The sequence below is a fragment of the Giraffa tippelskirchi genome, chromosome 5 (assembly GCF_054371585.1).
Source record: "Giraffa tippelskirchi isolate mGirTip1 chromosome 5, T2T-mGirTip1v1.2.pri, whole genome shotgun sequence".
Taxonomy (NCBI): domain Eukaryota; kingdom Metazoa; phylum Chordata; class Mammalia; order Artiodactyla; family Giraffidae; genus Giraffa; species Giraffa tippelskirchi.
This window is the reverse complement of record NC_137279.1, coordinates 139,617,669-139,640,849: the sequence shown is the minus strand read 5'-3', so window position 1 is coordinate 139,640,849 and position 23,181 is coordinate 139,617,669. Positions and strand designations below refer to the sequence as shown.

The 23,181-nt window shown below is 37.1% G+C and overlaps 1 long non-coding RNA gene across 1 annotated transcript; it reads left to right on the top strand.

The window, feature by feature from the left end:
- Position 1: 1 nt before the first annotated feature.
- On the top strand, positions 2–21,425 carry LOC145507149 (uncharacterized). Its single transcript, XR_014054615.1, has 3 exons — positions 2–328; positions 3,739–3,798; positions 20,535–21,425. It is a non-coding gene; the product is annotated as an uncharacterized LOC145507149 (long non-coding RNA).
- Positions 21,426–23,181: the final 1,756 nt, after the last annotated feature.

Here is a 23,181-nt window from a genome sequence, read left to right as displayed (position 1 = left end):
GGAAGTCAAGAGATAACTGGAGTAACAGGCAAATTTGGTCTTGGAGTACAAAATAAAGCAGGGCAAAGGCTAATAGAGTTTTGCCAAGAGAACACACTGGCCATAGCAAACACCCTCTTCCAACAACACAAAAGTCTCTACACATGGACATCACCAGATGGTCAATACCAAAATCACATTGATTATATTCTTTGCAGCTGAAGACGGAGAAGCTCTATACAGTCAGCAAAAACAAGACAGGAGCTGACTATGGCTCAGATCATGAACTCCTTATTGCCAAATTCAGACTTAAATTGAAGAAAGTAGGGAAAACCACTAGACCATTCAGGTATGACCTAACTCAAATCCCCTATGATTATATAGTGGAAGTGGCAAATATATTCAAGGAATTAGATCTGATAGACTGAAGGACTATGGACAGAGGTTCGTGACACTCAACAGGAGGCAGTGATCAAGACCATCCCCAAGAAAAAGAAACACAAGATGTCAAAATGGTTGTCTGAGGAGGCCTTACAAATAGATGAGAAAAGAAGAGAAGCTAAAGGCGAAGGAGAAAAGGAAGAAGTGAAATGAAGTCGCTCAGTCATGTGTGACTCTTTGTGACCCCATGGACTATAGCCTACCAGGCTCCTCCATCCATGGGATTTTCCAGGAAAGAGTACTGCAGTGGGTTGTCATTTCCTTCTCCAGGAGATCTTCCCCACCCAGGGACTGAACCTGGTCTTCCACATTGTAGGCAGATGCTTTACCATCTGAGCCACCAGGGAATGCAGAGTTCCAAAGAGTAGCAAGGAGAGATAAGAAAGTCTTCCTCAGTGACCAGTGCAAAGGAATAGAGGAAAACAACAGAATGGGAAAGACTAGAGATCTCTTAAGGAAAATTAGAGAAAACAAGGGAGTATTTCATGCAAAGATGGGCACAATAAAAGACAGAAGTGGTATGGACTTAACAGAAGCAGAAGATATTAAGAAGAGGTGGCAAGAATACATAGAAGAACTATACAAATGAGATCTTCATGACCCAAATAACCACGATGGTGTGATCACTCACCTAGAGCCAGACATCTTGGAATGTGAAGCCAAACAGATTTGGGGAAGCATCACTACAAACAAAGCTAGTGGAGGTGATGAAATTCCAGCTGAGCTGTTTCAAATCCTAAAAGATGATGCTATGAAAGTGCCACACTCAATATGCCAGTAAATTTGGAAAACTCAGCAATGGCCACTCGACTGGAAAAGATCAGTTTTCATTCCAATCCCAAAGAAAGCCAATACCAAAGAATGCTCAAACTACCACACGATTGCTCTCATCTCACACACCAGCAAAGTATTGCTCAAAATTCTCCAAGCCAGGCTTCCGCATTACATGAACAATGAACTTCCAGATGTTGAAACTGGATTTAGAAAAAGCAGAGGAATCAGAGATCAAATTGTCAACATCCATTGGATCATAGAAAAAGCAAGAGAGTTCCAGAAAAACATCTACTTCTCCTTTATTGACTACACCAAAGCCTTTGACTGTGTTGGTCAGAACAAACTGTGGAAAATTCTTCAAGAGATAGAAATAACAGACCATCTTACCTGCTTCCTGAGAAATTTGTATGCAAGTCAAAAAGCAGCAGTTAGAACTGGATGTGGAACAAGAGACTTGTTCCAAATTGGGAAAGAAGTAAATCAAGGCTGTATATTGCCACCTTGCTTATTTAACTTATATGCAGAGTACATCATGCAAAATGCTGGGCTTGATGAAGCACAAGCTGCAATCTAGATTGCCAGGAGAAATATCAATAACCTCAAATATGCAGATGACACTACCCTTATGGTAGAAAGTGAAGAAGAGCTACAGAGCCTCTTGATGAAAGTGAAAGAGGAGAGTGGAAAAGCTGGCTTAAAACTCAACATTAAAAAACTAAGATCATGATATCCGAGTCCCATCACTTCATGGCAAATAGATGGGGAAACAATTGAAACAGTGACAGACTTTATTTTGGGGGCTCCAAAATCACTGTAGATGGTAATTGCAGCCATGAAATCAAAAGACACTTGCTCCTTGGAAGAAAAGCTGTGACCAACCTAGACAGCATATTAAAAAGCAGAGACACTATTTTGCCGACAAAGGTCTATTGAGTCAAAGCTGTTTTTTCCAGTAGTCAAGTATGGATGTGAGAGTATACCACAATGAAAGCTGAGTGTGAAGAATTGATGCTTTTGAACTGTGGTGTTGGAGAAGACTCTGAGAGTCCCTTGGACTGCAAGGAGATCAATCCAGTCAATCCTAAAGGAAATCAGTCCTGAATATTCATTGGAAGGACTGATGCTGAAGCTGAAACTCCAATACTTTGGCCACCTGATGCAAAGAACTGACTCATTGGAAAAGACCCTGATGCTGGGAAAGATTGAAGACAGGAGGAGAAAGGGATGACAGAGGATGAGATGGTTGGATGGCATCACTGACTCGATGGACATGAGTTCAAGCAAGCTCTGGGAGTTGTGATGGACAGGGAAGCCTGGTGTGCTGCTGTCCATGGGGTGGCAAAGAGTCTGACATGACTGAGCAACTGAACTGAAGTGAAGGAATGAAATTGTGAAATTTGCAGACATGTTGGTAGACCTAGAGACTGTCATACAGAGTATAGAAAGTCAGAAAGAGAAAAACAAATATGGTATTAATATAATATCACTTAGATGTGGTATCTAGAAAAGCAATAGAGGAACTTATTTGCAAAGCAGAAATAGAGACATGGAGGATGTAGAGAAGAGACGTATGGATACTGGGGGTGGGGGGTGGGAAAGGGACAGTGGTATGAATTGGGAGAATGGGCCATATATTCACTACTATGTATTATGTATACAATAGATAACTGATGAGAACCTACCATATAGCTCAGGGAAATCTACTCAATGCTCTGTGGTGACCTAGGTGGGAAGGAAATCCTAAAAAAGTGGGTTATATGTTTATGCATAGCTGATTCACTTTGCTGTACAGCAGAAATTAAAACATTATAAAACAACTATGCTCCAATAAAAATTAATTTAAAAATAAATTAAAGGATAAAAAAGTTTTAAAATTAGGACATTATGAAATATGAGGTGGCCCAACCAAGCCTTTCCAATGTAATACTGGGAAACAGTAAACAATTACATTATATAAACCAACCATCTTAGCAGAAATGATAATTAAAGTGATGAATCTGTATGCTTCATTGATTTATGAATTTGTTTAATGATTCTTGTTCAGAGTAGGAAAAACTATTATGCATTCACTGATTTTAAAAGACAGTATATAACTGTATGACCTTTGCTGCCCCAATGGAAGTAATCTGCAGTAATACTCTGAGATTCTAACAGTCACACAGATTTTTGATTACACTTTAAACCGTATTTTTTTCCTTCATTGAAAAGTTTCATAATTGTGTATTCATAACTATTGATTGTTTTGAAAGGAGTCGTGGCACCCAAGCAAAATTGCTTCCCAAGAGCTAGGCTTAGGCTTAAATCAATGCAAGCAAAGCCATTATCCGTAGTGGGGACCTTGGCACCAGGCCCCTCCACAGCCCTCACTCCGCAACCACTAAAGAGATGTCTACTTATAGCCAGGTGCAGCTGGACAAGTGCTAAATGGTGGGTGGTTGTTCTTATCAGGGAATTTCTTTGTTTATATGGTGTAAAGTCACAAGCTGATCTTTCTATTCATGTCTTGTGGTGTAAACTTCCTTGTTTGTTTTCATTTCTTTTTAGCCTGGGAGCCAGAGAACTTTACACACAAACTAACCTGAGAAGGAAAGATAGGAGCTAAGAGTAAGTGATGACAGAATGGCAGGAATGTAGGAACAGTGCTAGTGCTCTCAATTCTGAACTGTTTAAAAATGTCCTTCTCTCTTTTCTCTCCTTTTCTCTCACCCTCTCTCACACACACACTCACACTCTTTGCACCAATCTCTTCAAAAGTCCAAAGATAATTTTTTTAAAGACGTGTTTTGCAAATGGCATATACACACACACATCAATCCTCATTCATTCACTAAGCCAAAGAATTCTTTCATCAGTATGTCCATGCCTGACTGAAAGCAGATATAAAAAATATATATAGTAACAGTCAATTTGCCATATCATATCAGACCACACATTTATCTATTTCTGTATCTTGCCTCTGGGAGTGACCAATTTCTGACGCTTCATAGAAAGGTGGGGGGGGGAATCAAACAAAAGAAAAATGTATTTTCTTCAAGCATACTTCAGATACTCATTTCCTAGTCAGTACTGTATTTGACAATCTTCTATTCCTGTGATCTTTTATCTACCTCCCCTTACCCCCACAACTTCCTATCCCATATCAGACTTGAAATAATTACTGCAAATGCCATTTGGGTATTCTGTGAAACATTTTGACAACTTTACAATTTATTATGCACCTTTCATTCCTCTTAAGAATTACTTCTGTTGAAAAGTTCATTGTGTTTTTAGGAATAAAATTTTAAGGGGAAAAGAAGAAGACAAAGAATTTTCCTTGATGTCATCAGTACATATCTATAACTCTCCTACACACCACTTTCTCAAAGTTTGTGTTGTATTAAGTGATACAGTGATTTGCCTACCTGAGAATGTCCTAATAGTAACACATGTGCTTGTCACTACCAGAAATTTGCAAAGAACAAAATAAGCAGAGGTTCGAGACTGACTCAGATAATTATTTGTAAAACACTCTTGTCCTGTAAACTAAGATTGAGCTGAATCCTCAAGGATTTCTGTGAAAAGTACCCAAAATTATTTTGGAGGCAATTTAAAGAGAATTGCTAAAAATTGAATCTAAAGAAGATTGGTGAAGAAGTCAGTGTCATAACATGAAATATTGAAGCTAAACCAAATGAAAATATTTGAATATAGCATTTCTTTCATAGCTGTAGAATAGTTTCAATTCCATTAATAGAATTTTAGGGCCAGATTGCATGGAAGTACAAAGAAAGCACAGAAGCAAAGTCTACCAAAGTAAGATCTTTCAGCGGCAAAATTTAATGACAATACAAGCTAGGTAATTTGAGATATTTTGTGCTTCATATGGCAATTCTAAAATCTTAGGGTTTTTTTGTTGTTGGTGGTGTTTTGTTTTGTTTTTTTACATGCAGGCATTTTTTTACACATGTACACTAAACAATATGACATGTTAATTTTGTGGCAAAGTGTGGATATTCTATCAACGTATCTCTCATCAGGAAAATAAAAATCTTGCTCACTTTTATTGACTTTCAGCTCAAAAGGATGATTCTAAGTAAACAATGCCCATTATATTTTCATTTATTTTTATAAACAAATACAAAGTTATAAAAATATTTAAAATCTGGAATATATTTCCCACCAGAGTATGACAAGTTAAACTTGGTCAGAATCAGACCCTAAATTATTTGACAGTGTCCCTTTAAGCCTTTTAAGGGTCACTTAGCATTTCCATTACAAATCTCGACTTTCAGAAGTTTAAGGCTTGTCAGTTCAAAGTTGCAGAAGTCTGGAACTTATACAAGTTGGCAGACCAGATGTTTCTTATTTATTCGTGTGAGATTTCTTTTTACCCTTTCTTTTCTGTTTCACTAAAAATGTTTCTAAAATTGCTGGTAACTTCCAAATTACGCAAAAACTAAAAATCTGAAGTTTTTATTTTTCTAGACCAGAGCTATAAATATTTTCATTTAAAAATATGATAATATGTAGGGAACTGCTCCCCGCCCTATGATGATAATAAGTCCACCCGATTCCTGAATCATTTATATGTATTCTGAGGACAATAAATAAAAATGAATTTTAAATTCCAATGAGAAGTAGCAATCAGAATATATTAAACAGAACAAAAAAATTCTATTGAATGGACAAGTTATTTGACAAATATACCAAGTAAAAGAAAAATGATTACAGATTAATTGTGAAAAAGTCCTTGATGTCCTTCACTTAGCACGTAAAACCTACAGATAGATGGAAGGAGCTTTGAATCCTAGAGGGAACGTGCTCAATGCTCAGAATCAAGCTCAAACTAAATAACGTTTTCAGTGCTTACATTTTCTGCTCAAAAAAAAGTATTCCTGTTACTGACTGTACTCTCTTTTTAAGAACCTGGATGACTACAGAGGTGTCAAAGTTATAAACCCCTTCAAAGAACTGACAAGTGTCTAAGTCAGTTTAAAAAGATTAAGAGTGGCTCCCTTGTTCTGAAATTATACAAAAGTGCCATTGCACTTTTCAAGTAATTTGAAAGCCATTCATTTCAGTGGCAGGTAGCCAAAACACAAAAGCCAGAGAATGGCAGCAGGATGTCATACAGGGATACACACATGTTTTCCAAAGGCTTGTGCTGCTTCTAACCTCAAAGGCACAGCCTCGATAGACCAAAGAGTCACAGCAAAAATCTTTGAGTGGTTCACCCATCAGTACTGGGTTCTGGCTGCCCTCATTCACCCACACTGATCTCCATTCCCTTAACTGAGCCTAGATATCAATGTGAAGGATGCCACATTGTGGATGCCTAGATGCCAAAGTGAAAGTGAAAGTCACTCAGTCGTGTCCAGCTCTTTGCAACCCCATGGACCATACAGCCCATGGAATTCTCAGTTGGTAAAGAATCCACCTGCAACGCAGGAGACCCCGGTTCCATTCCTGGGTCGGGAAGATCCTCTGGAGAAGAGGTAGATTACCCACTCCAGTATTTTTGGGCTTCCCTTGTGGCTCAGCTGGTAAACAATCAGCCTGCAATGTGGGAGATCTAGGTTCGATCCCTGGGTTGGGAAGATCCTGAAGAAGGGAAAGGCTACACACTCCAGTATTCTGGCCTAGAGAATTCCATGAATTGTATAGTCCATGGGATCGCAAAGAGTCAGACACGACTGAGCAAATTTCACTTCACTTAGCCAATGTGAAGTTTCTGGCAATAGAACAGAATTTTCATCCTCCCAAATATCTGATGAACAGAGTCTCAAATGCCAGTGGACATTCTGATGAACCATCCCTGAGTTTCAACTTCCGAAATTTTCTTGCAGCTTATTTACCAACAACATAACCATTAGAATTACACAAAATTCTAAAAAAATTTGCAAGTAATATCCTATTTCTCTTCCCCACCCCATCTAACTGGAATATAACTTTACACTATAAGCTTAAGCTCCAGCTACAAAAAGCTCAAGTTTGAGCAGCCTGAGATAGCATCAAGAATACTTTGAGCCATAGGTTAAGCAATGTGCTAGTTCTGGAGTTTCTAGGAAATTCTAGAACTCTCAGTGGGAGTTGAACAAACAAGACAGTCTTGGAAATTTTGGAAAATTCTGTTGTACCTCAAAGTTCTACCTTAAATTCTTAAATTCGATAGTTATTAAAGAGTGTTGTATGTTAGTACTGAATGTCCTTCCTCCAAGGTTAAGAAAGTGGTCGTTTTTTTTTTAATTCTTTCGATGCATTTTATGCACCTATTGAATTCCTAGACATTTCTTTTAGTATTCTAGACATTTTCAGTATAAAAGGAGAAATACTACATGTAAACAACTTAGTAAATTAAAGCAGTAGCAATGGAAATAAAAGGAAAGAGTGCTTAAATTTGACATGTGGAGTCAAAAAAGGCTTCAAAAGTGAAATGACATTTAAAGTAATGTTTAAGAAATGAAACTGAGTGATTTAGCCAGGCAAATAGTCAGACTGGGGAGTGGGACAAAACATATATTTAAAAAAATACTAAGAGATAGTAGTTGTGGAACATGGATTTTGTGCTGGAGGCTCCATAGAAGTGATGATAGCCAATATGTACGTAATGAACGCTTGCTGCTTGCTATACAGTGGGCAATATTCCATATGTTTAAGTATGTTAGTCAGTTAATCATCATAAGAACCTGACAACCGGGTATTATAATTAACCTCTTCCTACTTGCTAGGATTTGCACCCAAGCAGTATCTCTGCCAGACCCTTGCACTTAGGCATCACCTATACCACCTGTAGCAATAATGAGACTGGACTGCCAGGTGAAAATGGAAACACCAAGAGTTTTGTATGCATGATGGACAGTTCAAACTAGGCCCTTTTATTCTGTAGATATTAGTAAGTCTTTGAATGTTTTTCAGCAGCTGAATGTCACAATCAGACTTGCTTGCCATTTAAATCAAGGACAGATTGAGGAGGAATCTAAAGTCTAGGATACAGGTTCTGATGACTGGGCTTCTGATTGCACCTGAGCTTTGAGAGATGAAGATTTGGGAGCTCTGTGCCACATCTGCAAAGAATTTTTAAGAGAATGGAATGGAAGTTTTCAAGAGTGAAACAACAAGAATAGTGGAGAAAGGGGAGTTCATCTGAAGATAAATACATAAAGAAGATTTTATAAGATATGGTGATTGATTGGAGAAGGAATGATGAGGAAAAGAGAAAAGTCTAGGCTGATACCAAGGTTGATGTCTGGAAGCATACTGGAGAGCAATGTGTTCAATAAATTAGAGAATCCAAGGAGAAAAGAGTGAATATAATGTATTTCAAGTAGCTTTGGGTGACAGTGTAGGCATGTCTAGAATGCTGTGGTTCTGAAGCTCTTGAAAGAAGCCTTGGATAGAGTTACAAATTAGTAGTTGGTAACCAACAGTGAACTGGTGGTTGTTGACTTGGTGTGAAAAGGAGAAGATATCCTAAAATAAAATATGTGGAGTAAGACACTCTAGCATAGAGCCCTGAGAATTGTAGCATTTAATGGATGAGCATGAAATGAGGAATCAAGGAAAGAAACAGAATGGAAGAATATGGTATGAGATCATGGGCTTAAAATAACATAATGGTAAGAGCATAGACTTCATAGTCCAGCAGAAACAGATTCAAATTTGTTGGATAATGACTGTAAGCCAGGCACTGTGTGAGTGCTTTATAGGCATTATTTCATTTAATCCTCCCACATAATCCTACAAGGAAACTGCAATTACCAGTTTCATCTCACTGACAGGGGAAGTAATTCTTAGAGAGGAATTTGTTCAAGGTTGCTTAACCAGTTAATGATGAAACTAGGTTTCCACTTCTTCCCCAGAGCTAAACTCATAATCATATGCTAACTCACCATACTTCAAACGCAAGGACATGAATATTTTAATCATCGCATTTCTTTGTACCTAACACACTACCAGTAGGTTCTCAATAAATGCTGACTGAATGGAAGAAAGAACAGGGTTGAAGTATAACTGTTTTCTTTCCTCTCATCAGCTCATCTCCTCCCAGAAGGCCTCCCTATTAACCTTATTTGAAACCAGTGCATCACGTGTCCCACATTTACACTGAAAACTTTCCCTGTCGGGATCATCCAGAGATGGACCACCTTCTCCTGTACTCGTACAGCATTTGTCTGTTCCACTTCCTTAGAATCTATTCTATTTTTTCTTATACAATCAGTTCCCTTTTGGGATTCATTTTACTTCAAAACCAGGCTGCAAGGACACTTATGTATGTCTGTATTCCTTAGGTCAACTAGCTCCATGCCTTTTACCTGGAAGGTGTTAGTAATTGTTTGCTGACTGATTTAACTGGTTAAAGTCAGAATATTAAATGACATTTAATCCATGACTGTATCACAACCTCCCCTTTATCTTTTCAGAAAGATAGTAAAGGATATAAAATATAGATTTTAGTAAAAGCAACTGTGGGCCTCCCAGATAGTGCTAGTGATAAAGAATCCACCTGTCAATGCAAGTGACAAAGGAGACATGGATTTGATCCCTGGGTCAGGAAGATCGCCTGGAGGAGTGTATGGAAACCCATTCCAGCATTCTTGCCTGGAGAATCCCACAGACAGAGGAGCCTGGCAGGCTACAGTCCATGGGGTAGCAAAGAGTCAGACACTACTGAAGTGACCTAGCACACACACACATGAAAAAGCAACTGTAGAGGAAAATAATACATGCCAGATATTCACAGTGACTCTCTCAAGGTTCTTTGCTACTTACTATCACAGTCGACAGGTTTTGTCTATGCTTTAGTAAATCCCAATTTTCATAGTTTTTATGTTTTTTGAATTTCAGATTATATTCATTTGAAATATGGCATACTATATATTTCCATATATATATACACACACCGGAGAAGGCAATGGCACCCCACTCCAGTACTCTTGCCTGGAAAATCCCATGGACGGAGGAGCCTGGTAGGCTACAGTCCATGGGGTCACTAAGAGTCGGACACAACTGAACGACTTCACTTTCACTTTTCCCTTTCATGCACTGGAGAAAGAAATGGCAACCCACTCCAGTATTCTTGCCTGGAGAATCCTAGGGACGGCGGAGCCTGGTGAGCTGCCGTCTATGGGGTCGCACAGAGTCGGACACGACTGAAGCGACTTAGCATAGCATAGCATACACACACACACACACACACACACACACACACACATATATGGCTTCCCTGATGGCTCAGTGTGTAAAAAATCTGCCTGCATTGTAAGAGACACAGGAGACACAGGTTTGATCCCTGGGTCAGGAAGTTTCCCCTGGAGAAGGAAATGGTAACCTACTTCAGTATTCTCACCTGGGAAATCACATGGACAGAGGAGCCTGGTGATCTATAGTCACCAGGAGTTACCAGGGGTCACGGAGAGTCAGATATGACTTAGTGACTAACCAACAACAATAGCACACACACACATACACACACACACACACACACACACACACACACACACACACATACATGCACTCTTAATCTATAGACTTGCTTGGATGTATGGTCCAAAAAGTAAATTACCAAGTAATACTTTAGGTGCCTAGATGGATAAGATAAAAGTGAAGGGATATAGCTGTCCATAAAGGGAACATATAACATCTGCTGGTATTTGGGAAAGAAAGCATTCCTGTCTTGAAGAATGTACTGCAGACCGCAACACACGGAACCTTTCATGGAGAGGAGAGAGCTGATTAGAATCAGGTTCACTCTGAGCCCACACTTTGCCTGCTCTCACTTACACAGCAGCTTCTGAATCTCACAGGCATTTTGTGGGCAATAAGGACCACTTTTCATCTGCTATTACCCAATGTAGGGTGACCTACTCCCTCTTGGCCTGATCTTATTGCTTTCTTTGTAAGCCCTGGATAAGATGTTGGGTTTTTTTACATTTATACAGATAATACTGCCTGAGAACTGCAAGAGAACATCATCATGTGCAAAATTCAGAAAAATGTTTTCTTATTGTCACCTTTACATATTTCCCCCTCCTGGTGTTATTCTTTTCATCTTGGGTAGGATATGCATGCTGTTTGCTTAGGAACCCTAACCAAATGTTCACCAGTGACTTGCAATTATTCTATTGGGTAATGATTTGCCAGTAGGTAGAAAAAAAAGGAACTGAGATAGCATTTAAGGACAATTCTCAAATGTTTCTCTCATTCCCACCCCTAATATTTATACAATTGCTCTTCTCAATTAGATTTAAAATGAACTAAGGGAAATGGTGTCATCTCTAACAGGAATATTAAGAAATTAAGCATGCTAAATTCAACCCAAAATTTCACTGAGGCTTAGGTTCTACTTTGCAAAATGCTAGCTCATTTTAAGAGGAAATAAAAGATTCTCAAATCACATCAAAAAGGGGTATTAATCAATAAAAACAATATGGTATTTTGCTAGGCACGTTTTCACCTTCAGTCTCCTTGCTTACTATATAATCTTGGGCACATAGTTTGAAACTGATTTTTGTTAGAGGAGATGGGGCTTCAAAAATTAGAAAGCAAAAAAGAGTAAGGAGAAAGAGAGGGTCACATCTTATTCTTTGTGAAGGAATGCCTGGTTATTTTGTCAGCTACTGAATGATGTGTGCTGGAGTCTCTTCTGACGGAAGCCTTCCAAACATGTTCTGAGTGGGATAGTTTACTCTGTCTTCAGGGAACATTAAGAAGGTGTTTTGCTTTTTTTTTTTTGAAGCCTCTTAAGAGACAGATTTCCTTTCATCTAAGGTACTACTTAAAGCTCATCTGTCCAAGAGATATAGATAATGGCCACTCACATTCAAAGACCCTATGAAAAAGAGCATAAGCATAGCAGGACTTGTCTCTCTGGGTTGTCTTCCTCTTCACCCTAGAGAGGCAACTCTGAAGGAGGATCGCTGAGTCTTTTGGGAATTGTATATGTTTTGCCTTGTCCTTTGCCTCACAGATTTATATTCATAGGCTATGAAAGACTAATATTTTTTGATCAGGTTCCCAGATTCCCTCTCTTTTCAGCTTTTGGGTTGTAAACATCCTACACTTGAAAATATAGCATCTGGCTCCCCAACCCCCTAAATTTTTATTCTAGGCTTCTTTACATTCAGTTGATTGTTTTGCTAAGCCCTAGGTCTGTTAAAGTCATCCATCTTTACTCTTTCCCTGGCTGTTTCTATTCAACATTCCAACAAATTTGTTATGATATAACTCAAGTATTTTACCCCTTTAATTATTTTTATATAGCATGACATTATTTGAAAAAAATCACTGGACTTGGTAAAAAAAACCTTAGCACTATTTTGGATATTTTGTAAACATATAGAAATGTCTTGTCATCTAATCTGGGTAACAATGCTGCTGCTACCACTTAGTCATCTGACTCTGTATGACGCTATGGACTGCAGCCTGCCAGGCTCCTCTGTCCATGGGACTCTCTAGGCGGGAGTAATAGAGTGGGTTGCCATGCCCTCCTTCAGGCCATCTTCCCGACCCAGGGATCAAACCGAGGTCTCCTGCATTGCACACAGAGTCTTTACCACTGAGCCACCAGGGAAGTCCCCTGTACAACAATGGTATGAAATAAACACCACCAGCATGATTTTACAGATGAAATAAATGAAGCAGGAAGGGAGGAAGTGGTTGAGGATGAAGGTTCAGGAGGTTAATGATCATTTGCCTAAGTTCCTACAGTCAGTAACTAATAAAATCCATAGATTAACTCAGTTTTCCTAACTCTAATATGCACACTCTTTTCACTAAACTATTATGCCTCTGAAGTTATTTAAACTCCTTAAGCCTTAATTCATTCGTTTACAAAATGAGAGTATTAATCACTGGATAGCTCAGAATGCTCTTGTGAAAATCAAATAAAGGAAAATGCTTGATAAACATTAAAATATTATAGAAATATGGGGTAATGATAAGGTAAATTAACAAATGCTGGGTAACAATCATTTTCCTATAAGTTATTATACATATTAAGCTAAAAGGCACTTAATATTAGCCATTTATACTTAGAAGAATGAAGCCCCCAAGTGTGGAAATTAGATGTCTAATTCCCTTGTCAACATAATTAAAAAAAATAACAATCACAAAAGCTAATTTATGGAAACAGGATAAACTTTACACTTTTAAAACTGTGTGACAGAGGATGAATTTCCAAGGCAATGTGGGAAAATACAGATTTTTCATAAGCAGGTATGAGAATATTTTTCCCATATCATATGAATAAGGTACAGTGAGAGAAAGTGGTGACCTCTCCTCCCTTGAAACGAATGTGCTTTGATGACTAAGTCAAGGATGCCGCTGCACGCCATGTGTGCTAGGGTAAAGTAAAAGCACTGAATCTAGATTTTCTGAACGTTAATGATGTCCTAGATTTTTGTTGTATTAAATTCAGTCTGAATCTCTGAATAATCCCAATTTTAAAACAGGTATGTGTGCAGTAGAATGCTGCTTTGTGCTCATTTCTTCAAAGATGCAATATAAATAAAAGTTTATTTTTGGTGAAAATGTCATTGATAGTTTTATTCATTCCAATTAAAAGTTTAAAAAATCAGCCTAAATAAAACTTCCTTGTATTTTTCTTGTATTTAGAAATTCCATAATTGTCACTTTAAGAATCATGAAGATACTTGATTTCTACTAAGCACCTACTGTTGCCTTTGTCTGGATATAATCGTGAGCAAAACAGACCTGTTTAAATTATAATGGAAAGTAACATATTAACCAGGCTTTCTTGGTGGCTCAGTGGTAAAAAAAAAATCCACCTGCCAATGCAAGAGATGCAGGTTCAATCCCTGGTTCGGGAAGATCCCCTGGTGAAGGAAATGGTAACCCACTCCAGTATTCTTGTCAGGGAAATCCCATGGACAGAGGAGTCTGGTGGGCTACAGTCTATGGGGTCATAAAAGAATCAGAAATGACTTAACAACTAAAACAACAAGAGCAAGATATTAACCAAGCAACTGCACAAGTATATAATTAGAAATTTAAATGAGTGCTGCTGCTGCTGCTGCTGCTAAGTCGCTTCAGTCGTGTCCGACTCTGTGCGACCCCATAGACGGCAGCCCACCAGGCTCCCCTGTCCTTGGGATTCTCCAGGCAAGAACACTGGAGTGGGTTGCCATTTCCTTCTCCAATGCATGAAAGTGAAAAGTGAAAGTGAAGTCACTCAGTCGTGTCCGACTCTTCGCGACCCCATGGACTGCAGCCTACCAGGCTTCTCCGGCCATGAGATTTTCCAGGCAAGAATACTGGAGTGGGTTGCCATTGCATGCTACAAAGGATAATTATCAAATGATAGGAAGGAGATCTGCTCAATCGGATTAAGATGGGAGAGTTCTGATACCATAATGCAATCTAAATACTGTAATGGAATCTTGATGAGGGCAGAGACCTTAACTACTTTATTCATCTTTTTATTCTTGTGACTATTCTACTACTGGAAAAATGGTTGATAATAATAAATAAGCACATATTGAATGGGAAAAAAAAGAAAAGCCCCCTGAAGAAGTGATGCTTGAGCTGAAATCTGAGAAATGGGCAAGAATTAATTAGAGGAAGAGGATGATGGTGCAGGAAGAGAGAAAGGAATTCAAAGAAAGCAAAATAGTGTATTTAAGTCCTGATGATCAGTGGCCTTTGGTTCTCCCAAAAAGATGAAGAACAAACGAAGGTGAGGGTAGGGGGATGTTGACATGTACAAATGGAAGCCAGATCGTCCTTAAGCATAGATACTTTCTTGACTACAAACAGTAAATATGTAGGCTTTGAAAATGTATTAACAGACTCACAGACTAGAGAATGAACTTGTTGCTAGGAAGAAAGGACATGGAGAAGGGATAGTTAGGGAGCTTGGGATTGACGTGTACACACTGCTCTATTTAAAATGGATAACCAATAAGAAACTCCTGTATAGCACAGGAACTTTGCTCAATGTTATGTGGCAGCCTGGATGAGAGGGGAGTTTGGGGAAGAATGGATACATGGTTATGTATGACTGAGTCCCTCTAAGACTGCAAGTATATCACCACCCCAAGCTGTGTATGGGAGGAAGGATTAGCCTCATCCTTATGAGGGGCTTATCATTAAGTTTTTATTGTCAGCATTTATCTTGCTCCTGAGCTCCAGCATTATATATCCAACTGCATACCTATCATCTCTACCTAAATATCTAACGGGAATCTCAAACTGAACATACTAAGGAGAACTTACATTTACCCACAAATTCCCTTACTCCCAACCTGTTTCTCTCCTAGTCTTCTACACTCAGTGAGAGAGACCACCATTCACTTCTCTAGCCAAAAATAAGTCATAAGAGGTTCCTCTGTTTCCTTCATCCTTCCAACACCCAATCCAGCAACAAATCTTCTCAGCTCTACCTCAAAACTTTATTCAGAATTTATCTTTGCAGCCATCCCTCACTACTACAGTAGAAACAAGTCTTTTCCCACACAGCTTCAAGGTGATTATTTTATAGTAATGATCAAATGGTGTCATATCTTAACTTAAAAGCACTCTAATTGCTTTCTATTTGAATAAAATCTTGACATTCAACAAGGCCTCTAAGACTCTGTATTATCTATCCTTTGACTAGTTCCCCCACATTCTCTCCTTTCATGCTTTCCTTTAGAGCTATTAGCTTCACTAACAATAGTTGTTTTTTTTTTTTTTTTTTTTTAATTCCTTGAGCAAGCCAAACAGGGCCTTTGAAGCAGCTGTTTCCTATGCTTGGAACTCTCTGCCCTTGGATCTTTGACTGTTTTCTTCTCGGGTGTCGTGAAGCTGTCAGTTTTAGCATTATCTCATCAACAGAGACTTTCCCAACCACAGATATAATATAGTAGCTTGCTCATCCAAATCATTATTTATAATTTTATCTGGTTTTATTTTCTACGTTATTCTTATTATATTTTGTAAACATGCTATTCCAAGAAAAATGTACATTTCATAAGAACAGAAACCATATCTATCCTTTTTATGACTATATTTCTAGTACCTGGAAAAGTGATCCAAAAATATTTATTAAAAGGAAGAAAGAAAAGAAGGGAAGAAACAAAGGAACAAAAAAGAGAAAAAAGAAAATACACAGCTATTGTGTCCAATAAAACAAATCAACATCCCTTATCATTCATATTCACCCTTCAACCTAGATGTAATAAAAGGAAAAAATATTTTGCCCAAAGCACTCCAAAAACTTTATAATGCACTCTGAAGATAAAGTCTACTTACCTAATATCTATGTGGAAAAAACTGAGTAGTAAATATATGGATAAAACAGGAATCCAAATGGCAAGATAAACTTTAAAAAAAAATCTTATTTTGCACTTTTGAGCAATGTTAGTTGCATTATCTTGCTTTGTTTTTAGTTGTATTTAAAAAAAGATAGAAAAGAAATTGGAAAGAAAGACAGCAAGCCAGATGAAAACTCAAATGCATCTTTATTCTGGGGGGGATTATTCATTAGATGATGCACTGGGCTACATTTTCGCAGTATATATTGTTCCCTCTGAGTGGAGCTCCATTGATTTCAAAGTCTCTAAGCTGCCATTTTGGAGGCTGCTGAGTGCAAATATTATAATGCCATTTGTGATACTCTAATGTGCTTTTTACAAAAGTGGTCTCTCAGTAATACTCAAACTTACCCTGATTGGGGTTTGGACTACATTCTTGCTGAGAAAAGATGGTTCTGCTAGCTCTTTTGGTTTATTTTCAGTACTTAAAAATTGCAAACCATATCACAGTTCTTGCCCCACACTTTGTTGATTCTACACAGAGTGGCCCAAAGCCTTCAAGAAATCCGTGGGTATGTGCTCCCTAAGGACAAAGACTCTATGCTACAAAGCACTGTATCACAAAAAGACTGGAACATTAAAGACAATAAATGCTTGTTGAATGAATAAATAAATCAACATTAATTTCTACTTTCTTAGTAAGAAAAATGAGCAATCTGCCCTGCCAATCTGACTTTCTACTTCAGGCATCTGAGAGTGAAATATTTAACAGAAATTTCCTTTAGATTTCCATAAGGTATAAACACTATCGTTCCCCTGAATTTTTTTTTATGCATTCAACTTTTATTAACCATCTATTATATGCAAGGCATTAGAATGAATGAAAAGCAATTAAGGATTTTTCTGCCCTCAAACAACATATATAAGAGACAGCACCATGAAGACCCCTACCTAACCTTAGAAATTTTTCCTGCTTTCCCTACAGTAATTCCCTGCTCTACTAAAGTTCACATACCAGATTTCCTATCACTGCTGCTCTCCATTCCTGGAAAGCCCATGGTCCTCCTGGTTTATGTCTAGTTAGTGATGTAGAGTTGGTTCTTCCTTCAAGCTTTGATAGACATTGTGTCTGGATCAAGATAACCTAAAAAGCTAAGCATTAAATACCACTCTTTAGGCCCTTCACAGAAGTGCTTTCTCAAAGTACTTTGGTATGGTATCCTAAGTTTTCATTAAGCCTTCCTATAGTAAAACAATATAGAAGTCTTAACTTGACATTTAATATAGGAAACACTTTCAGCATGATATTTTTCGTTATATCACTTTGTGTCCCCTCTCTCTATGAAGTGTCACTTGAGAATATTTTTCTAAACTAAGAACTGAATAAATCTTTGCTTTTCTGAAATAATTATTTTTGTTATGTTCAAGGGTAATCTTATAACTTTTGCAGTTGTTTTTAAATTTTTTCTTGATTATCAAAAAGCTTAGAATCAGGTACAACCAAATTTTAGTCATTAGATGGGATTATATTGTCCTACTATCATATCGCTAACTTCTCCACAAGATGAGAAAATAGGGGTCTTCAAATAAGGGGAACACATGTAAACCCATGGCTGATTCATGTCAATGTATGGCAAAAACTATTACAATATTGTAAAGTAATTAGCCCCCAACTAAAATAAATAAATTTATAAAAAAAAAAAAACAAATTTATGTTGTAGATTTTTAAAAATGGGAACAAATTTCAATATATATACACATTTCATTTTTCCAAGGATTAGAATAGCAGTCAGTAAAGATTAAAAATTGCCTATCTCCATGGATTTTATATTCTTTGTATTTTTCCATACTGTTTAATATGGAATTAAACCTTTAATATTAAAAAGAAGAGAAAGATCACATATGCCTAATATTTTATTATATTTCCTTATAACATATTTAAATATATAATGTTTTCCATGTTACTAAATCTCTCTTTTCAAATTAGCCAGTATGGGCTTCCCAGGTGACTCAATGGTAAAGAAGCCACCTTAGAAGGCAGGTGATACAGGAGACACAGGTTCAATCCTTGGGTCCAGTAGGTCCCCTGGAGGACGAAATGGAAACCCACTCCAGCAATCTTGCCTGGAAAATTCCACGGACAGAGGAGACTGGTGTGCTACAGTCCATGGGGTCACAAAGAGTTGGACATGGCTTTGTGACTGAGTACTCAAGTACTCAATGTCTTCAAGTGCATATATCAGTTTTATTTAATCTATCCTAACATCTTAAATATACAGGTTGTTTCCTACTTTTTAATCATTGTAACTCTGTTATGTTTGGGGATTATCAACCTAAAGGACCTCTCCACCACTTTTCCTGTTAGATTATTCCAGATACACATATATATCACTTTATTTTGTTCACTATAGTCCATTTTTCCTTCACTTCAGCATTTACACACTTGCTAGGTGCACTTACATATTGCTAAAGATTTATTAAGCCAAAACATACTAAGTCATTTAAGTATTTGGATGTAATATTGACTTGAAAAATACATTACATAAAAAGACAAAATTTAGTGCTGTGTAGTATTCCTGACAATCATAAATGTCAAGAGTAGAAAACTTCAATTTAATCTTAGAAATAAGAAACTTTCTATGATATTTCAATAATCCCTTTGTGACAGTCAAGCATGCTAAAGAATAACTCAGTCATTATTCAAATTAGGCTATTAATGAGTCAATCCGATGATAATCCAGCTGAATAGTTTTTTTCTCTAGAGATGTCTATACATAACAGGTTTTCCATAAAGCATGACAATTAAAAAAAAAATGTGTTCTAGAGCAGAATTACCCTCCCTCTGGGCAGAACGCAGGACCACCAACTATGTAGAACTCTCACTTAAGAGCAGTCAGAAGAGAGACCACAAAGCTATCTCAACCTAAACCTAAATCATTGGTTCATTTGGTCAAATAAAATGACAAAAGTTGTCCAGTATACTGCTAACCAATCAAATCACTTAAATGTTATCTCTATATAGCAACAATTATAGAAGAGTTGTGCTTTATTTTTCCAATTCAGAGAGGTAACTTTCTTGCTTGCCAAGTTAAGAGATTTTTTTTTTGAAATACATATTGGGAGATATATTAATGTCTATCTACTGTACCGAGGAAACAAAAGCCTAATAGTGGAAGCCTACAAATACTTATACCATGGTATTTTCTTAAAGAACTTGTATAAGTGTCTGCTTCATTAATGCATTCCTATTTCTAATATGAAGTTACACACTTCAGTTAAACTGCATCACAACGACTTTTCTAAGAGCATCTAATGTTGTTGACATACTTAGTTTCTTTGTGATAGTGAATAATCTTTACATTCTGTGTCTATAGAGAATACAAGTCATTCCTCAGCACTTATCTCTGCTATGCTTTTGTTTATTTTTCTGTTTTTGTTCTAAATCAACTATTATTTCAGTTCTCTTTTTCCTCTCCCTCGAAAAGTCAACAGAAAATCAGACTGTAGGACAAAGGAAGAAAGAGCCTTGAAATTTTTTATTTTTATTTTTTTATGGTTTTGCCTTGGTCCAGGATCGTGCCTTCTTTTATTTAACCTAGAGTGAAAACTCATCATTTATTTTGACCCAGTCCCATTTTCCAAATATAGCTCTGCACAGGTCTATCTGAAATTAAAAGTGAACTTACATAGTGGACAAAAAGGTAAAGATACAAAAGAGTCTAGAGAAAATTGATCATTTTTAATGTGATGAACCCAAGTGTGGGATGATTAAATTGGCAAATGTGGATGTTTAACTTTACTGTTCCGACCTAACCTTTCTTAGCGTAAAATACAGTAAAACAACTGAGTGCTCAAAAAATTAAAAATATACCTTTTATTATCTTTATTACTGTGAGAAAAGAAGAGTGAAACAATTGGTAAAAACTACAAACTTCTAAACAGTACTTTTGTAACCAGTACCCAGGATTTTTCACGACCACTGGAATCCAAAACAATAGAACACTGGTAATAAATATTTCAAATCTGTGACTCACTTAAGACTTGAATTGAGATAACCCATTATTCCCTGCATTTATTTGCTTCTATTTTTTTCTCCATTCTACCTTGCAGTTGATTCACCTGAGGTTGGCACTCTAGTGGAAAGTACACTGGACCAAGACTAACTGGGCTTCCCACTGAAACATTCTACCAAGATGGGTACAAAATTTGAACAAAGAGTCCATTTGTGTGTGGTCAGTTAAACAGGGTCAAGCCAGAAGAGAGGGAGCAAATCATGAATTGGAAGAAACAGTGGTGGTTTAGACAGTAAGTCAAACTGAACCAAGGTGGCAGCTAAAGCCAGAACTGGTGACATGGAGAGCAGAGGAGGAAAAAAGTTGTTAACATGTATAGGAAAAGTAATTAATGGAATTTACGAATGCTATTTTTATTTGTACTTCTGTTCACCTGTAGTAAACAACTTACATTCTCCTTCAAACTGGATAAAAGCATTAGTTATATATGCCACCCTTCCTCTTTACATCAAGATTATCTCCACTTCTGTTATGTTTATTTCTATCAAGACTAAAGAAAATCACATGCTTTTTCTTCTTTCTTGAATCAAAGGAAGTGAGAGAATCCAGCTTTGTGATGTAAAACACATCTCTTCATGGCACTGAATTATCTGGTAATATTGGTTGGGAATAATAATGGAAAATCTTCATTTGATGACCACAATATATACAGCCTGGTTACAGCATCTACATTTTACTGCCTTGATTCAACTTTTGCACTTATTCAACCCTACTTGAAATCTGTTTGATTTCAAGCCATATCATTGACTTTGGGTCATCTAGCTTTGAATGACATTTCTGACTAAACTATCTGATTTTCAACATATTACCTGATTTTCCAGGTTTGGTTTCTTCATCGGCATATGGAGTGAACTATCTTAAAGAATGGTTTTAAAGGTTGAATGTGTCTATTAATGTATATTAAAGTGACTAGCCTTAGGTTCTTGAATCATAGTTTCTTTCTATTCTCTACAACTCCAGTGAATTTCCTTCTCTTTTGAATAAGGATTGTATGTTGCTTTTCAGCAGATATTTTCACACCTTCCTTTTGAAAATATCTATGGAAATCTTTAGAGGCTGTCTCTTTTAGTCATCATAAACTTCCCACGTTTCCCAAGTTTTGAATAACAAATGAACTGATTACTACAATCATATTTAAGAGTCATGCAGCCAGAAAGAATCTCTAACACCCTCATCTCCTCATAAGTTGTTTACTAGGAAATTCACCTGGACATGATAAGTATGGCTCCAGACAAATAGTAAATCTAATCTGCAAGATCGGTTCTTTTTAAAATCACATTTATTCAAAGAAGCATTTTCAATGAACAAATATTTATAGGAACATGCCAGAAATCCTACAAAACCACTGTCACGAGAGAGTAATGAAACAAAAGACAGCAAAATTAAATGCAGGCCTTGTTTTATATAGATATTACGTTTTCTACCAATTTTCTTGCTTAATTATTGCTGTCATTATCCTTTTCACTAGCCCAGGATAACATACTCTTTAATACACACCAAGAAGATATTTCTCTATCAATCTATTAAAGTCTCTAGCCTTTGACTTAATATAAAAATATTTTGTATTAACCTGAATTTGACACTTGTGCTGTAGATTTGACTAATCTTTCTTTAAAATAAAATAATATAAAAATTCTTGAATATATATAAAGTTTAACTTTAGATACATTGTTTAAGTCTTTAATAAAATTTAGTTAATTCTTTTCAAATCTATGATTCTTCAAAGCCTCCCACACATTAAAGTGAAAGTAGTTCAGTCATGTCTGACTCTTTGCAACCCTATGGAATAGTCCATGGAATTCTCCAGGCCAGAATACTGGAGTGGGTAGTCATTTCCTTCTCCAGGGGATCTTCCCAAGCCGGGGATCGAACCCAGGTCTCCCACATTGCGGGCAGATTCTTTATCAACTGAGCCATCAGGGAAGCCCATCACATTTTATCAAATAAGGCTCTCTTCATCCTTCTACTTCTTTGATTATTTCTATCTCTCCTCTCCTTTTATCAACCTTTATGTGCTGTTTTTTCCCCCAAGTGGTTCATCCTTAAGCTCTACTCTCTTTCTATGTTACATGTTTTCCTGAGATGATCCTAATCACCCTTTGCATGCCTATGATCTATGCATTCTCCTACCAGTAACTTTCTCCTGAGTTGTAGGGCCATATAATGTCAGCTGATTATCTTTCAGTCAAATTCAAATGTCTGGCAACTCTTCTTGCCCAGCCCCATTCTTCCTCATATATCTCTTATTTTAGGGTCGCCAGTTTCTATATACAAGCCTGTAACCAGGTAATAATTTTTAATTGGTCTTTCCTTTCCTCCATCTAATCATTTACCAAATCTGAATAGTTTTGCGTCCTTAATCTCTCTTAAGTTTAGCTATCTCCATCTTAATTGCCAATTCCATAGTTAAGGCTTTAATATTTCTCCTTGTCCCCTTTTCCTTCTATTCACCATACATCAGCTGGAGAGATTGATCTAAGTGTACATCTGGAGATGTCAATCCATTGTTTAATACCGTTTAATGACTCTCTGTCATGTATAAATAAAGCCAAAATTACATCCATGGCGTACAAAGACCTTTACCATTCAATCCCTAATGATTTCAACATCTGTCTTTAATGTCTTTTCTTCATATTTTACCTTCCTGTGATACTGAACGGCTGGCAGTCTGTTCACAACCTCTA